The sequence below is a fragment of the Cupressus sempervirens genome, chromosome 3, assembly GCF_028749045.1.
Source record: "Cupressus sempervirens isolate cs-2001-9-10 chromosome 3, ASM2874904v1, whole genome shotgun sequence".
Lineage (NCBI taxonomy): Eukaryota > Viridiplantae > Streptophyta > Pinopsida > Cupressales > Cupressaceae > Cupressus > Cupressus sempervirens.
In genome coordinates, this window is record NC_143120.1 from 803,604,345 (window position 1) to 803,623,487 (window position 19,143).

General features: G+C 32.3%; 1 pseudogene; it reads right to left on the reverse strand.

The window, feature by feature from the left end:
* The window catches only part of LOC149569238 (uncharacterized), a 47,014-nt pseudogene that overhangs the window by 26,657 nt on the left and 1,214 nt on the right, over positions 1 to 19,143 (reverse strand).

Sequence of the window (19,143 nt, forward strand, 5' to 3'; positions counted from 1 at the left end):
TAAGCAACTAGAAGAACATCACAGATTGGTAAAAGGTGAAAGTTTTTATTAACTGAGACTATACTGACACCCACTCTTAGTATAATTAGCATTCTATGGACCAACAAAAATGGCTAGACAAAAAGTTACAATAAATAACAAGAATTGACTCTGCCAACCTTTGCAAGAAAGAGTTGTAGTTGTGGAAAAATCCATAAGGAATTTAAACATCATGATTCTGATTAGAAAGATCTAGTCTAGATGACTTGGTATTTTCATGAGAAAAATTTAAAGACATTTTATCTAACACGCCCCCTCCCTACTATAGAAGCCAATTTTTGAACTATTGACAATGGCAAGACTCATGTTACAAATAACTCTTGTTGTAGAAGAGGGTAGAACGATAATTATAATTATGTAGATAGATATTTTTAATTTTTTTTTTTGTTTTTCTATTTTAATTGTATTAACTAATTTTATTATTAATTTATAACTGCTAATAGTATAAATTTAATATTAAAAAAAAAAGATTAATATATATTACATAAATACAATTTTATTAATTTTATTTCCTAATTATACTATTCATAAATAGATTTTATGAAAATTTATAAATTAACATTTATAGAAATTATTTTACTAATGATGTTTTTTATTAAAAAAGTCTTATTTATTTATAACCTTATGAGAACACATTAAAAACTAAGTTCTAAATTTTTACTTTGGTAATAGGAATAGTTTTATTTAAATAAAAAGATCATTACATAATGTAAGTACAAAAAGAGGGCTACTAAGATGCTACAAAGGAGTCATTATTGTGAGAATCCATTCAAAACAAACCCTAACATTGAACTAGTCTTGAAAACTTAATATTATGATTATGCTACTATACTTTACAAAGATGTACACACAGATACAATAAACTAGAGATTACAAAAAAGAGCCACAACTATTAAGCTTTGAAGCCTTAACACTAGAATACTAGTTGTGTAAACTTCTTAGATGGATTCTTGCCCATAACTCATCTGTTCATGAAAAGAAAAAATGACCATCTTCACTAATCCTTTGGCAAAATGGAGATATTGGAGTAGGAACATAAATGTTTAAAACTTTATGAAACCATAATCCTCCTTGATAAGATCACCCAAATAAACTTTGCCCATACAACACATGTATCCATACCTAAAAGTATGATTCTATACAATAAAAGCCCTTAACTACCTTAACTTATTAACCATAAAGGTGAGGTAAAACATAAACTATAAATCTCATTATAATCCTACTTGCCTTGTTGTCTCAACAAAATATTTCACTGGAGCCATGAGAAGATCTGAAGGAAATTTTTAATCACTAACCTCTAGGAAGAAGATAACAACATTTAGACCAAAAAATTAATCCTTTGGCCATGCCTTGTTGTGGAAGCAATTATGCCAACATTTTGCATAATAGGGCATTTTTCACTTACTAGAAGCTCAACAAGAAACTTATCAAATTGAACAAAAAGCCATAAAAGATACTACTATCTTCTACACCCGAACCCATTGGCTGATCAGAAGTAGAAAGATTCACCTTAGGGTTGGCAGAACAAAGCCCTCAATGCACTCTAGTATCATTGTATTCAATTTAGTCTCAGTCTAATTCATACCTACTTGGTTCCTGCTATTACCTTCATTTTTTCAATGTCTTGATAAATTATGTGTTGCATAATTACGAATTTTAGGGAAACCAATCCTAGCTTTGTGGCATGCCCAAATCTCTAGTGTCTTTGATTCTCAACAAAACACAACACAAAAGGGGCAAGTTTAGTACATGGGATTTTTTCAATTCCCATTTCTTTTTCTTTTAAAATGGAGTCCTCATCCTGGAACTAAAATGGTTAAATTTTTTAGAACATTATGTGCTTGGACTCACCAATTTGTAGGACCTATATAATTATCATTGAATATACATTTATGTTCATTTGATGCCTATTTTCTACCAGTAAGACCATCTTCCCTAGTAGTAACTCCATAAAATTCATGAGTTGGGGATGCACAAAATTGAACATGTTCTCCATTCTGGCTTTTCTAGCCACCCAATGGAATGGATTCAATTTATTATTACATGTTAGGGTGAACACTCACTCTATTAAAATACTTTTCAATTTTCCTCAATCAAACCAAGAAATACCTGATAAACTGGGCTTGAGAAGATAACAAAAACTATAGCTAGGGTGGAAAATTATGTTGCCATAAATGCCTATCACATCCACCTTTTCTCTCATACATGCAACACACTATACAAAAAACTTAACTTCGTGCTCATTAATGAGATTTTGGGATGTGTCCTCTTTCAATTCGGGTCTAGGAGTTTTAATAAAAAACATCATGCTAATATACATTTTTGAAATTTCTATGACTACTTCAAACATGTTGAGATTTAGTACCTGGTTAGACATTATATCTGCTTCAATGTTACCCACTCGTTTAATGTTAGTAATTCTAAAATCCTCTAGGGTGGTCACTACTTGATTAATGTTGGTAGTGTAATTTTGTAGGTGTGAATCCTCCATGGTACCTTTTATGATGACATGAATGTTGATGAGTGAGTCATTCTCCACATACAACTTGGTAACCCCTAGTTTATTGGATGGTCTAATTGCCAGCAAAGCTTCTTCTTCTTCTGCTACATTATTGGTCCCATTCTGAAGGCTTTCCCCCCTAATGCTATGAGGTCTCCATTGTCATCTTTGATTATAAATCCTATCCATGAGGGTCATGGATTTCCTTTAGAAGCTCCATTAAAGTTGCATTTCCACTATCCAATTTATGGGTTTTCCCAAATAACTAGAACCTCAAGAGAGGAAGGGATGAGATTAACCTCATAAAACCCATTGAAAGGTTAAATTTTTAATTTTTTATCTTACTTATTTTTCAAATAACAAAAGTAAAAGATAGTTTATATTTTTTTCTTCCATTTTTTAATAATTGAAGTCATTATTCTTGTTGACAATTTTAATACTATTTTTCTTGAATTCCTTGAAATTAAAAAATGATATAAAATGTAAAATATTTTATACCTAAACTAATAGTTAGAATATGGTAGGAATATAATGTTTATTACATTTAAATTAACATAAATAAAATAAATTATAGAGAAGGTAAAAATTAAAACTTATCATTGTTGAGTTGGAAATCATTTAATGTAAAGTGCAAGTGGGTGAGCCCACAATAATGGTTCCCAATTTTTTTCACGAAGAAAACTTAAACGAATTGGGAATTTTTTTAGGGGTTTCCACATGAAGATCCCTTAGACCTTCAAGCGAAGACCTTGTGTAGGGGCCTTCACATTTAGATCCTTACACAAGGGTTTTCATATGAAGGGGAGACCCTTGTGCGAAGACCCCAAAGCTAGAATTTTCTTTTAAATTTTGGCGATTCACTATCATTTTCACCATTTTCTTCCACTAATTTCATGTAACCTAGGCCTTAGAGAAAATATAGTAACATTTGTAGCTTTCATCAGCTTCCCAACAACATTTATTACCTCCTTCAAGTATCCAACATACCGAGTACACAATATTCTTCCATTTTTGTATCTTTTTAATGAATAATTAATTTTTTTTTTTGAATTCTTTATTAGTTTTTATGTTTGCATTATAATATTTTTACGTCGTATCAATTTCATTTTAGATCAGAAGTTTTTTTAATTTTATTAGATAGTTTTTCACAATAATAGTTAAAAAACTTTGGAAAGTAATAGTTAAAACTGTAGTTAGAAAAATCATTAGGTTTAGAAAATAAAAAACAAAAACCCTAGGTGGACAAAAAATAAAAAATAAAAACCCTAGGTCTAGAAATAAAAAATAAAACCCTCTCTCTCTCTCTCTCTCTCTCTCTCTCTCTCTCTCTCTCTCTCTCTCTCTCTCTCTCTCTCTCTCTCTCTCTGAAGATGTATTTAATTTGCAACATCATAGTCTTTTGAAAATACCTCTAGTTAGATGTTTAAATATGTATTTAATTGTGTGCATTTGTTTAAATGTTTTAGATATTTAGATGTGAAATTAATTTATGTTCTTTAAAAAAAAAAAAATCAGTAATGGGCCAAAGTCTAGATTAATAATTATTATTTTTTGAGATTAATTATAATTGTGTTAAACTCTAGTAGATTCAAACCTAAGACCTCTCCGATTAGAGGCTCACAAGTTACCATTGTGCTATAGACTCTTGCCTAATTTATGATCATTTTTAGATGTACAATTTTTATTATTATCTATGCATATACATTTAATTTATTTTGATGTACATGTGTATTTTTAAAAATATATAAGACCTAATAGGACCTATTAACACCTAATATGGCCTATTAACACCTAGTATGACCCATTAAGATGTAATATGACCTAACATGACTAATAATGCCAATTACAACCTAATATAACCTATTAGGACATAACATGACTAATAACACATATTATGACCTAATAAGACATATTAGGACATAACATTCAACTAATAATACCTAATATGGCCTTTTATGACATAACATGATTAATAATGCCTATTTGGACCCAATAGGACCTATTATTACATAATACGTGACTACTTATGACTATTACAACCTAATAGGGCCTATTAGGACATAACATGAATACTCCAATTATAGTTGTTTATTTTAATATCATGAGTCATTGAATCCAATTGGGGAATGTAGATGTGCTTTATATATATTTTTTGATTTTTTAGGTTTTCATTCATTGGGAATTACAAAATATTCCAAAAATTTCTTTGTAGGTCTAAAAAAACTAGTAGATAAGGATTTTGACACAAATCATGCCAAAACTAGCATTTTCACCATACAATTTCCAAAACCTTATGAAAGATGTTAGTTTGGTCAATGCTCCAAAGGGTTCAAAAGGAATTTTGTAAAAACAATCAAAACCCTAGGAGAACATTTGAGCCCTAAGAGGACATCTCTATGTGACCATAAGGGAATTGGAGGCAAAAAGAATTGCAAATGACTTTGGTTTTATTTTATTTTATTTTTTTGGAGGGGGGCAATCTAACCTCTAAACCAGATACTTGGGAGTTTTAAAAACAACTTGACTTTTTGGAATGGTTGGCTTTCAAGGAGTTGAAAACATTCAAGCACTTGCTTTCTAAATCTGACCAATTTTGCCTAATTGGGTATTGGTACCATTTTTCATGCTCATTCATTTGGTGCTAGTTAGAGGCCTAATTACTAGTTGTATTGGTTGTCTACCATATCCTAGTTTGTGATTATTAAGTGATCTTGATTAGAATTCTTTGTTCATTTTTCTTGAAAAGAAAAGTTACATGTATAACTAGTTGAAGTAAAGAAGCATACTGAAGGGGAATGAAGAACAAGAAATATAAATGGAACATTGTGTATAATTTCATTGCAATATCAAGTGTACATAATGTAAAGTGCATATAGTAATCACTAAAGAAAATGTAGTCATGAAATAAAATGAATTTGCTCACATAGGCCATGAGCATAGCCAACCATATATTGTATATCCTAAAAATGAGTACATGCATAAATAAAAGTGAGAGAAGTGTAGGGTACTAGAAATTTCCTGTGAAGATCTTGAAGAGTTTCACCCTTTGACTTGACTCCTATATCTTTCTAGTGTCCAACTACTACAAAACCTATATGGGTTTCAAAAGAGAAAAGGGGGGTTACATCCTGCAAATATCTAAGCAATGTCTAATATCCTACAAATTTATCTTACAATCATGAAAACATATATTCATTCATGAAAAGTTCAACATCCAGCTGGCTACACCCAAGACAAGTTCAAAATGATCAAAAGAACCATGCAAGAAGAGAAAGAAGTACCATATTTTTATCTAACAATGTGTGTTCCATATGGAGGAAGAAGATGTTGATTATAGATTTCTAATGCAATAAATTCCCTCGCTTAAAATATTGAGCAATTTAGGAAGGTATCTCTTTTGAGCTCCCTTTCATGTTGGGATATTTTGGGTAAGAATAGTTATGAGAAAGAACCGGGTCCCTCTCAGTACTACACATCAGTGTTGTGAGGCTAGCTGGAAGATGCCTCATCATGAATGAATAGAATGAATCCAACTCTAAAGAGTTTTACTATTGTAGTTTTAGGATGAACACACTAGAGGTAGAGAAGTAGGGCTAAGGGATCATTGCTATAGCAAGTAATTGTTTCATCATACATTTAAGAAGTATTGCATTATCACAAGAAAAACTTCAAGAGAAACCTTATCATGTGCCAAATGTTATAGGAAGAAGAATGCAAGGGAAAATATGATGTCAAAATATGCATTTCAAATCAAGGTACATGAGCATATCTATCCTATTAAGTGGTTGGAGTATATGATATATAAAGTGGATCATCATGCTTAATAATATTCAATAAAGCACAAGATAAGTGAACATAATATTTCATAGAAGTTACATATGTCAAGAAGGTGGATCAAAGACCATGTGTCATGCCATGAATTTCATATTACATAGGCATGAGTTTTAAAACAACATGATAGCATTATTCCATAAATGTAGAGAATCAAAGAAAGGAGAGAAATGATGCTTCATTTTTATCCCAACATAGGTAGATCAATCACCATGATGCCTTTTCATTAACATGCACATTATTACAAGTATCAACCACATATGCATACACAAAATCTGAAGCCATGGACACATAAACAAACAATAGCATGATAGCATGATCAAAAGTTTTCTTTTCCAAGATACTTGTTACATTTCATAAATGCATGTATATATTCATAAGCCTACCCACACATGTATGCATGCACAAAAGGCCAAATCAAGCATTACGTCTGCATATATTAAAAATAAGTATGCATCCATGACGGTCCCAAATATGTAGATATACATATGATTGCATGCTAACAAAATACTCAATATACATGGCATGATGCTCATAGGTGCACCAATCACAATATGGAGCAAAGAGTGGGTAAGATTCATAGCAACTAAAATCTATTCAAAGGAATCGATAGCAACTGTAGAACTCAGTAGCAACTAAAATGCTTGGTTAACACTATTAACTATATAATATGCTTGGTAGATACTTACAATCTAAATAAGTGTATGTCACTAATAAAAAACACGACTAGAATGTCAATAATCCTCCCCTTTGGGATTAGTTCAAGAATGTACAAAAACATCTTTCTCCAACTTGGTAGAGTATACTATTTTTGAGATTTTTCAAAATTGGTTTTGTACGAGATATATTTATGTACATGGTAATGCTCCCCCATACATAATATATAGTGTACTATACATCTTTATAGAATGCATCTTCTCCCTTTATACAATATACATTTTCTCTACAATCTTTCAATCTTCTCACCCTTTCTCCTTACATCTTCTCACATCTTCTCCCTCTTTTTGACATATAATGCCAAAGATTTATGCTATATGTATTTATATAGTAATGCCAAAATGTGACAAGAAATTTGAATGTACCTTAAGGATAAGCACCAAAGTCTTGTCTGAATTTTCTTGCAAAACCTTACATGTGTGCAATGCAATATGCACTTCTACTGACAATTCAATCATATGGTCTGCAATAGAGAAGTTATTTTCATGGATCAGTGTTTTTGAATGTGCAATGTGCTTCTACAGTGCATCCATGTTTGAGAGAATCATGTTTTGAATTTCTATCAATGTAGATCTTATTCTTGCCTCTTCTCTTAGAAATTTTGCCTACTTATCTATCAAGAATCTGATCTTATTGAAGTGTACAGAGCTTGAACTCGGGTCGAGTTGCAATTGATGTGCACTTGCCTTGAGATCCTCATCAATCTTTGATAATTTATCTCTTATTTCTTTTGTGAAAATTGATGTATCACATAGTTTACCAAAAAGTAAAGATACATTAATGTAGGAGGTCTCTAGAGAGCCTAGAATAGTAGATAATTCTACTTGATGAATGGAAATTTTTTGAGCAATAAGTTCTAAAACTTTATTCTCAAAATTTTTCTTGGCTTTCTACGAAAATTTATTCTATCCATCTAAATCTTCATTATATTTCTGGACTACCTCTGCTAACTGATACAAAATTGGTTGAGAAGTATCAACCTTTATGCCTAGAGCCTCTGCTAGAATATTCTTAAAGTATCCTCAATTATTTTAAATTCCTTATTTCTTTCCTCCCTAAGCCTTTGCTACTTGGATTTCTTTTGAAATTTTTTCCCAAAAACATGGATTTGATCTAGATTTAGATTTGAGATGTCCCATTTTGGAATGACAATCTCCTCATCAAGATTTATATCTTCTTCTTTATCTTTTCCTTTTCTCAAAAAAATTGTGCTCAGTTGAGGCTTGGTCTCAACTGTCCTTGCACTTATTACTTGCATAGTAGGAATGGAAATAATTGTAGAAATAGTAGAACTCATTGCAAAAGTGGATACTACACTCATTGAAATACTAGTAGAAGAAATACCTAATGTAGCCAAAATTGATGTAGAGGGAAGAGCTTGATGCTCAATAGATGAAGTGCTTGGCACTTGTATCAATGTAGTACTGAGCTGGACCACTCCAAGGATTGTTTGAGTGCTTGTACTTTCAATGTTTGTCAATCCTAATAAAGCTTTCTCTAAGCTTGGTGTTTTCAAAATTTTTCTTGGAGAATGAGGAAGTGAGGCTATGATGGCTAAAACAATCTTTACTAGGTCAATCTCCTCAACATCTTGCACTTCTTCCTTGGTAGTTTCCTCCCCTTGTTCCTCTTCATCATCTATATTATCAAAATGAGTCACCTCTTCATTATCAATTTCTTCATCTTTCTCCTCGTCATCATCATCCTTATCACTTAAACTAACTACAAAATCACTTAGTTTGTGAAGAAGATAGACATTCATCCATGTATTTGTAGCATTCTTTACAACATGCTCAATATCCTTCAATAGTATAAGATAAGTGTTAAATCTCAAAGTTAACTTTTCTTCATTTTTCTTCAAAGATTATTTCACCTCCTTGTCATCCAAATTTGACATGAGTTTCCTGAGGGTCTACTCATATATATCTTTTGTAGTTTGTGTGGCATGCTCCCATCTTGGCTTAATCTTTTCCATCAAAATATTAGGAATCTATTGAGCTTGTTGGTTAGGTGAGTACTTCCACTTACCCATCTTAGATATTAATATATCTTCTATTTTGTTCTACTCATCTATAGTACTAGTCTCATATTTTAGTGCCTTGAAATTTGTGATGCTAGATCCAGATTCTAATTCTTTTATCTTTTTCTCAAATGTGGGTAGAGACCTCTTGAAGATTATGTCTCCCCCTTCTTTATCTGCTTTCTACTTGGAGGATCTACTTGTAAACATAGCAATAGATGATTTTGTAGGCTTGGTAATGATTACCTTACCTTTCTTCTTCACTGGCTCTTCTTCTAAATTTTCCTCATCTTCTGCTTCTTCATCCTCTCCTTTTCCTTTAGTTAACAGAAGAGTGGAACTGGTTTTCAATTTGGCAATCCTCTTCTTGCCCTTGTTACCTGCCTGCGGAAGCTTGAATTCTAGTTCAATTATAGAATTTTCCTCAGTATAGATGCCAAAATAAGTAGCCTTGGGATCAATAGGCTCACTTATTAATGCCTCAATTATGTCTTTGGTTTCATCAATTTTCACCTCATATCCTAGAGGTTTTACCCATGCAATTCTTGGCCTAACTTCCTGAATATATACTTTATCATTATCTACCATGAACACATCATCTTTTGGTCTTTAACTAACTTCTTTGGAATCCTAAATCTGTTATTCATCTTTTTCTTAAATTCATCAAAGTAGTTGTCCATAATGATTGTATAATTCTCTCCCATTTCAACAATAAATTCATTTATCTCATAAAGAATTGGTACATCTTTTCTCCAAACTATAGTACCTTTTGATGGGAATAATTTTTGAACATAAAAAAAAAAAAACAAGTCAATAGTGAATTGAACTTACATGGGTTATTCTTGGAAGCCCTGATGCTCTCCATGTTCTTATTGAACTAATTTAGAAGTAGGTCAACAAGGTCAAGTGATAGGTTGTTTTTGACCACTTTGTATGCTAAATCAATTACTTCTCAAAATAAACTATTCAACCTACTCGAACTATAGATTTTGTGAGCTATAACATGAATGCCAAACTTCAATTTCATGTTAGTTACATAGCTTATCTTCATTACCATTCCATCCCATTCGGGTAAGGTTTTCTTCTCCAGTTCAACCTAACCTAAGGTTTTAGTTATTTTCACTTTTGCCAACATGGGAAGACCAGAGATCCTATGGATCATCTTCTTGGTTATCAAAATTGGTTGATCCAACCATAGCTTACCATTGTGCATGACTAAGGATAAACCTAATCCATTTTACTTGGAAATCCCACGGCATATGAGGAAAGTGAGTTAAACCTTTTTCCTTGAGATGTTGATGCTCTAGTTTCAACACACCATCAATGCATAACTCCTTCAAACATTCATCCATCTCTAATTTTCTAATATCTTGAATAGTACATTTGAAATGTGAATGAATATTATTAGTCAACAATACCTTGGGAGGGATTTGAGAGTATGCTCCACATGGATCTAGGGTTTCTACAACTGTAGGAGTCAACTTGAAATCTAGTGCCTTCCATTCCACACCTTGAACCAACATATCTAAACCTTTCTTTGACTTGCTGGTGGTGGATGCCATCTTCGCTCGATAGGGTTTGAGAGAATACGAAAACTTTTCATAACAATTCACTTAAATTGCTTGAATGCTCCGAAGATCACTCTGCACAATTAGCTCTAGAAAATTTGTGGTGAGAAATGACCTTGATTTCACTTTTCTCCTTTTGATCACCATAAATGTGTGGTACAATTGTTCGCTCAAGTGACAGACTATCATCCACTTCACTTGTATTAAATGCTCGATAGTCTTCCATGACTTGGTAACCATATAGAACTTAGTTACTCTCAACCTTGCTTGGTAGAGTGTATAACCTGACCTTTCTTGGTAGAATAGTAACTCGATAATGACTACCATCTCTTACTTGGTGATCCCATTGCATCTTGAATGCTAATATGGATCTTTCATTCTGTCAACTAGAACTGATATTAGATGTCTTCTTTAGTATCCTAGTTCTAGTTCTCGTTGGAGAAATCAAGTGGAAATGGTGGATTCATCCAATTCTTGAGTGACTTGATCATCATTGCTCAAACTTGTATTCTCAGAAGATTTAAAAATCCATTGTTGTCTCATTTGCTCTCTATTGTTATCAACTTTTGCCTTCTTTTCATCTTCAATTCTTCCAGTATTCATACAGTTCTTGGCAAGATGACCAAGTTCTATACAAATGAAACATATTTTGGTAGTATCTCTTTTTCTCATGTGATTTTTCTCACAATTCATTCCAATGTGTCCAAATTCTCCATAGTAATGACATCAACACCAAGTGTTGCAGTCCCAAACAAATATAGCTTTTACAATCTGTTTTTCTAGATTTGATATCTTAGTTTTGTATTCTGATGACTTGTGTCCATGCTTCTTACATTTGTGACATTTTCCCTCAAATCTTGGTTCTTCTTTGCATTCATTTGCTCTACGACCATGCTGATTACAATTGTAGCATTTTTCATTGAATTTTGCTTTCCCATTGCTCCAACATTTGTTTGATGTATGACCTATCTTACCATAGTGATTGCAAGTAGGTTTTTGATTCTTTTGAGCTCCTTGCTTGGATGATTCATGTTCTTCTGTATATCCAATTCCTTCTTTTCCTTTTTGTCTATAATTTCTTTTCTCATCCAACGTATTCATGTCTGCTTGAGATTTCATCATCCTTTCATTGGTTTGTGTTTTAGTGTTTAGATCATTCTGCAATCTTTCATTCTTTGATCTTAGATTCATGATTTCTTCATTTGCATTGGTGATCTGATCAATGAAGTCTACTTGTTGAAGGGATAGGTGCCAAATTTCATTGTTCTTTCCTTCTACATCTTCTTTTATCTTGTTTTTCTCTTCTATGACTTCACACAATCTTACTGACTGAATCTCTTGCTCTTTTCTTAGTTTTCTTACTTCTTCTTGAAGAATACTATTCTTTTCAAATAGTTCTTTGATTGCTTCATCAGTTTCATTTGGATTGCTTGTATGGCTGTCTTCAATTCTTTCTTCAATGTAGAGTTGATCATTCATCTAGATTGCAAGATCTTTTCTTCTTTTTAGGGATTGAGAGAGTTTCTCTTTTTCTTTCTCGAGTTGTCCAATAGCCAATTCTAAATCTAGCTTCTCATTGTCAATAGCCTTGTTAAGTCTAAATACCTCCATTGCCTTTGATCTTTGCTCAAGCTATTAAACTTTTCTCTGAAAACCACAAGGCTCTGATACCAATTGTTGGAAATATTATGAAAGGATAAGTTATTGAGAGGGGAGGGGTGAATCAATAACCAATAAAATTTAATCCTTAATTAGCAATTAATCCTTCATGTGAATTCTAATCTAATTGCATGAATGAGAAATTGAAAATAATAAAGCATTCATAACACTTTTGACACACAATTTAGTGACCCATAAACCTTCCAAATAGAAAGTAAAACTAGGGTGGGGATGATACCCACAAGCTTTAGTACTACAATATAAAGTTGGCATGTTAAGGCTTACAATGATCACTTTTGATGATCTACCCTATTAGGAGCAATAAGGACTGCTAGGTCCACCTTGCAAAAGGATTTACAAACATACAATGAAGTATGCACTTGGTAAAGAGATTTACACAAGAATGTTAGGTCTACCTTTTTAAAGGATTTAACTAGTCCACCTGTTAGGATGAAGCAATGGCTGATCTCTGATCTGCAACTTGGTTTGCTTAATGAGATTCCTTTGAGTGTACAAATCACCTTGCTATGATAGATGAAACTTTTTTGCTCCTTATAGCCTCTTTAATTTTCTCTACTCTCTTCTCTACTTGTTATATTATGTCATATCATACATTGGATGTGATACAATATGTTACATGTATACCAATCTAATTACAAAATTACAAAGTCAACCCCAATACAAGTTTACACAAATATTAAAAATTCGCTCAAAGTGTAGGAACTCAAGTTTTGAAGACTAATTCAGCGAGGTTCTGATACTTGACACCCACTGTCAATGCTTGACATCATCATGCACTTGGTAGACATAGAAGCTCGGTCCATTGTGATCACTTTCAAGTAGTCTTGAACTTCGTCTACACTAGTGACTCGACAAATACTTGTGAAACTCAAAATATAAACTAAATCATTTGATTCACATTGCATAGCTTAGTCAATGCTATTACTGCAAGCTTGGTATGAGCTGAGTCACTTGGTTAATGTTGAGTAACTCAGTTAACACTAGACTCACATCACATCAACTATAAACTTAGTAAGAATTGCACAACTTGGTTTGCACTGGTAAACTTGGCGTACACTGAAATGCTCAGTTTACACTACTAATCATCACCATAATAGTAGCTACTCGGTGCAAACTAAAATCTATCCAAAGGACTCGATAGTAACTATAGAACTTGGTAGCAAGTTAAATGTTTGGTTAACACTGTTAACTGTACAATATGCTCGATAGATGCTTACAATCTGAATAAGCATATGTCACTAATAACAAACATGACTGGAATATCAACACAACATACATTATATCAACAATCTCCCACTTGTATAAGCTCCTAAACCAAGGAATATGCCTAATATAAGACCATCTCCCAAACTCAACAAGTATAACAACATATACACAAGGAGATAATCAATGCTAAATGATCTCTCAAATAAACTCTCCAAAAATAACTCATGTACCATAGTTCAAGATCCATATCCATGAAAGACAAGCATTAACATAATCCACTCGAGAGAAACAATGGGATATATATCTCTCAAGTAGTAACCACCAAGTAGACAAAGAGTGGGGAATCAGAATGCTCATCAAGATATCTAAGTCTCCAACCAAGAATAATCTAAGAACAATCTACGCTCAAGTCCATATCAGGTGAATTCCCCTTAGACTTCCTATTGAAACCAAACAAGTGTCTCAACAAATACATCTCTAATCATAAGAGAAATCAACATCACCACTATCTTTAAGTACCCATGAGCACCTGTAACCAATCAATCCATGCCAACTTCAAATGCAACATAGCGATATCGTGAAGTATCGAAAAAATGATCAATGTACTCAATACCAATAAACTAAACCAAGATCAATGTTAAAATTCCAACCATGGCCTCAGGAACATAAACATGACGACAAGATCTAAACCATCTCAACCAAAGAGATAACATGCTCCTTATGAACATACCCTAACATGTCAAAACTCTAAACATGTATCAAGAGTATATCATGAAATAATAATGAAACCATCCTAACACCAAGGATAACATGTCAAATGAAAGCATAAATCACAACTTTACCAAGAACCTCATGAGTCCTCAAGATGAAACCATCTCCACACACCATGAAAAAAACCATCTCCATATACCACAAAGAACCATCTCCACACACCATGAAGAACCATCTCCACACACCATGAAGAACCAAGTGCACCATGCAAATGTCAAAGATGCTTCTACAAAAATAGGATCTAAGACACATCTCAAACATCTGTAAACACTCAATAAATATATCAATGCCAAAGACTTCCACTCAACTATGGTATCGAGTCAACCATGGCATCATAAAATCCATCTTCTACATGAAGATCCTTCATGTATACACATAAACAACCAAAGTGTTAGTACCAAGTGAAACCAATATCTCCAAACCAAGAAGATACAAACAAAACTAGGAACTAATCCTGCACTACCACCTCATCACTATTACAAGCTCCCACTAAACTGTGTATCCAAGCTATCCATAAAATCAAGATGAAAAATCATCATCTAACCATGAGAATCAACCAACGCATCAAACCATCAAAGAACTCAAAGTGCACATCATGAACTCCTTAAAAGAAATCAAATAACTATGATCCTCAACCAAGAAGATATACCACCACAACCAAATTAGGCATCCAAACCAATGAACATCAAGGATGTACCTATATATCTAATCTTTTCATGCCAAAATCCATGGGACCATGATCAAATCTATGAATCGAGCATCTAACTCTCAACATGTCGAACCTGTTAGCATAAAATAGTCAACCACAATCCTCCATAATGATTGTACCTAGTAATAACATCTCATCCCTTCTACATGAAGACAAATAAGAAAATCATCTGATTAAGGGCAAAAACAACCCAAATCCAAGCCACCAATTCGAACATGCATCAATAATGAAAGATCAATGGGCAAAGACAACACATATCCAAGCCATAAATGCAACCTATAAGTATAGACCATTTACAACACTACAAAACTTGTAGACCCAACAAGTCATCATACATATCCAAACCACATATTGATAACCATATCATCATGAGACCAATTTGAAATATAAGCTAAGTGTACAATGACATCGAACTCGAATCTCCAATACATATAATGCCATAAACTCACAATGTTACCATAGTCAATATATATCTTAAACCAATCAGATCAATATATCACCAAATAAATCATGCCAAACTTGCACTAAATCTGAATCAATGTCTAGATCTCTCCTAGAGCTTTTTGTTGACCATTCAAAGTAAAATCCAATTTTGTATGCCCAAATCTATTCTTAAAATAAACAACATCTAACTTTCAGGCTCTTAAAACTTGAAAAAATTCAAAATCATAAAATCAAGCTTATACCAAGTTGTAGTTCTCTGAATTATCTTTCCAACGACTATAACAAGTCCAAAATTTGATATCCTGAGAGAAAGTAATGGTGTTTTTACTAAGACAATATTTTTACCAATTTTATTACGAATTTTTTTTGTGACAAAAATTTTGATAGGATCAAATTAGACAACCGTCATGGGCTAAAACTAAAAACCTTTTGCATTTTCTATCAACATGGCCATTTGAGCAAAAGCACACAATAAATCCACGAAGCCCAATAAAACCTACATGCAAAAAACCTGTCACGGAGAAGAAAAAGATAAGAAGAGGCAAAGGTTTGATCTGAAAAACTCAGACAAAGAAAATATTATTCAACAAATCTTCATAATGAAAAATACAAAGAGATCAATCCTTATAAAGGAGATCAAAATCTGAAAAGGGTAACCTAAAGCCTAAAAAAGCTAGGTTGCACAATATAATTAATAAAATATTAATTATATGTACCTACAAGATAGCTTAAGAAAACTAGAGTAATAGGCAACTTAATTAATTAAATCAAAGTGATTTAATTAATAAGTGCAAACAAATAATTACTCTAACATATTATATATCAAAAGTTATAGAAATGTCAATCTGGATGCAATGATGAAGTCTATATTTTCCCAGGAGGTCATTACATCAAGCTCCCCCACAAAATCCTCATTGAAGTGGAACATCTAAAAAATATTTTTGACTAACAATTTCACATGCTCAGAATCTTCCAACATCCCATCATAATAGAAAACCCAAAACCCTCACATTTTACAATAAATAACCTATGAAATTCATATATCTTTCCCTTATTTTTATCCTTTCATGCATTCTCATGGATTCAATCTAGGGTTACAACAAGAAAAACTATAGCTTTGATACCATTTGTAAGGAAACATGCAACAAAGAATATAATTGTTTCCACATAACCCATAATAGATATGAAGTAAATATGCAATTAAAATCCACATGCAAGAGAATAGGAAACATACCCACAAAAATGTGACACAAGATATACCAGGGTATACTTTAAGAAATCCCCCCTTTAGAAAAGGTGTAAAAACTTGGTGAAAGGTGTAAAACACCTAACAAAAAAAAAAAAAAAAAATTGTGGTGAAAAAATTAGTTTACAAAGAAAAATAATTATCTCCATTGGTGAATCATTCATAGTGTCTCGAACAATGTGTAAAATCTGGGTGAATTGTGTTATTTTAAAACCACAAAAAATATGTACATTGGTGAACAAAAAATAATTATCATAGTACAATATTAATTTTTTGGGTGAATCATTTCATTTTATTAGATGGAAAATATATACATTAGTGAATAATAATAATTTCAAAATTAAACATAAATTTTGTGGGTGAATTAATTCATTGTGCTACTGCTAGACATAAAATATATACATTACAATTATATGGTTAAATTTTATAACAATATTTCTCATCTTAGAGTTAGCATTGCTCTCATAAGGCATAAGTTAATCTTTAGCAAGAGGATTTGATACTTTAGGAACATAGCATTTATTTTAGCATCTAGATTCAAGAACACCATACAATCTAAAATTTAAATGTAAATTCAATACTAGCTATTTTCATCAGGTTATTTGACATGTATTAGTTTAAATTGAAAGGCTACTGAAAGCCTAAAAGATGCAAACTCCATGCTACACCTAAATTGCCAGTAATTTGTGAGCTTTTTAACTTAAAAATTTGAAGTAAACATCAACTAAACTTGATTAACAATTCAATCCAAGTTTGTTTCTAACTTGATCTTAATGAAGTTATGAGTTCTACCAAAATCAATTAGCTTTTCCACCCTTTGTTTCTTTATAACCTCCATGACCTAATGATCCATAAATAGGTTGGATGTTCTACGCTTTGTATCATAGATAGGGATAATTACTATTCCAATCAAGTCTTTACTATCATACTTGTTGTATGAAGTAAAATATGCTAGAGAAGACTCCTTGCTCCTTAAAGCTCCAATTTATGATTTGTGAGCCTATCAATTCTGTGAAAGACCATGAGTAGATATATTTTCTCTGGGTTTATAACACAACATTGAAGTAGGAAAGATAATAAATGGCTATAAAAACTCCATTTCTCATATTACTTGATAAGAAATCGATAATTCATATAATATATAACAATATTATGAACCCTTCAACTCCCAACATACCCTGGTTTTATAAAATCTAATAAACATATATATTTACTGCATTAGTTACATGATAGAAAAAGATGAAAGTTAGAAATTCTCAATCTCTTTCATGAACTAAAGGGTAGCTTTCTTTGCCTTCTTTGAATGAGGAACATTTGGTGTGAGTGGATTGTATTAGGCTCTCCAAGAAACAATGCAATCGTCAACTTGCAAAGGAGTGAAAGTAAAGGTTACTATATATGTACCATACATCTTCTTCAACTCCCCATCCACCACCTTATAAGTTATCTCATATGTGCCATTCTCGTCATCTTTCACCTTCTCTATTTTCTCTTTTGATTGGCTTACATAGTTATTCACAACTACAATTCAATCATCGACATAACCTCACCACACGAGTCTATATATTTATAAATAAGAATACACATACATTCACATAATAGAAGACTTCAAAAATTTGGAAAAATCATAGATAGACTTAAAAGAGTTATATATATATATATATATATATATATATATATATATATCTTATTATATTTTTAACAATCTAGATCTCTCATTTTCTATTGGGATGCTCTACCACTGTACTGCTAACTCTCTTAATTACTAGCCCATCTTTGAATTAGTCGAGACTCATTTTTCAACCTCACTTATCTCCTCTTATCAAAAAAATATATATTAGTTCACAACATAATATATATAGTTTATTAAAAACAAAATTTCCATTACCTGGACCTAATTTGAGCAAGCTTATGCTGCCTGGTGTGCCATAACCTTCAATATGTTGGGCATCAACCAAAAGATTAGGATTCACATACATATCTATTGCATTAATTGCATGATAGAAGAAGATGAAAGGTAGAAATTTTCAATCTCTTTCATGAACTAAAGGGCAACTGTCTTGGCCTTCTCTAGAGGAGGAACATTTGGTGAGTGGATTGTATTGGGCTCTCCAAGAAACAATGCAATCATCAGCTTGTAGAGGAGTGAAAGTAAAGGTTACTATATATGGATCATACATCTTCTTCAACTCCCCATCTACCACCTTGTAAATTATCTCATATATACCATTCTCATCCTCTTTCATCTTCTCTATTTTCTCCTTTGATTGGCTCACATAGTTATTCACAGCTGTAATTCAACCATCAACATAATCTCACCACATGAGCCTATATATTTATAAATAAGAATAACCACACATTCACATAATAGAAGACTTCAAAAAATTGGAAAAATCATAGATCGACTTAAAA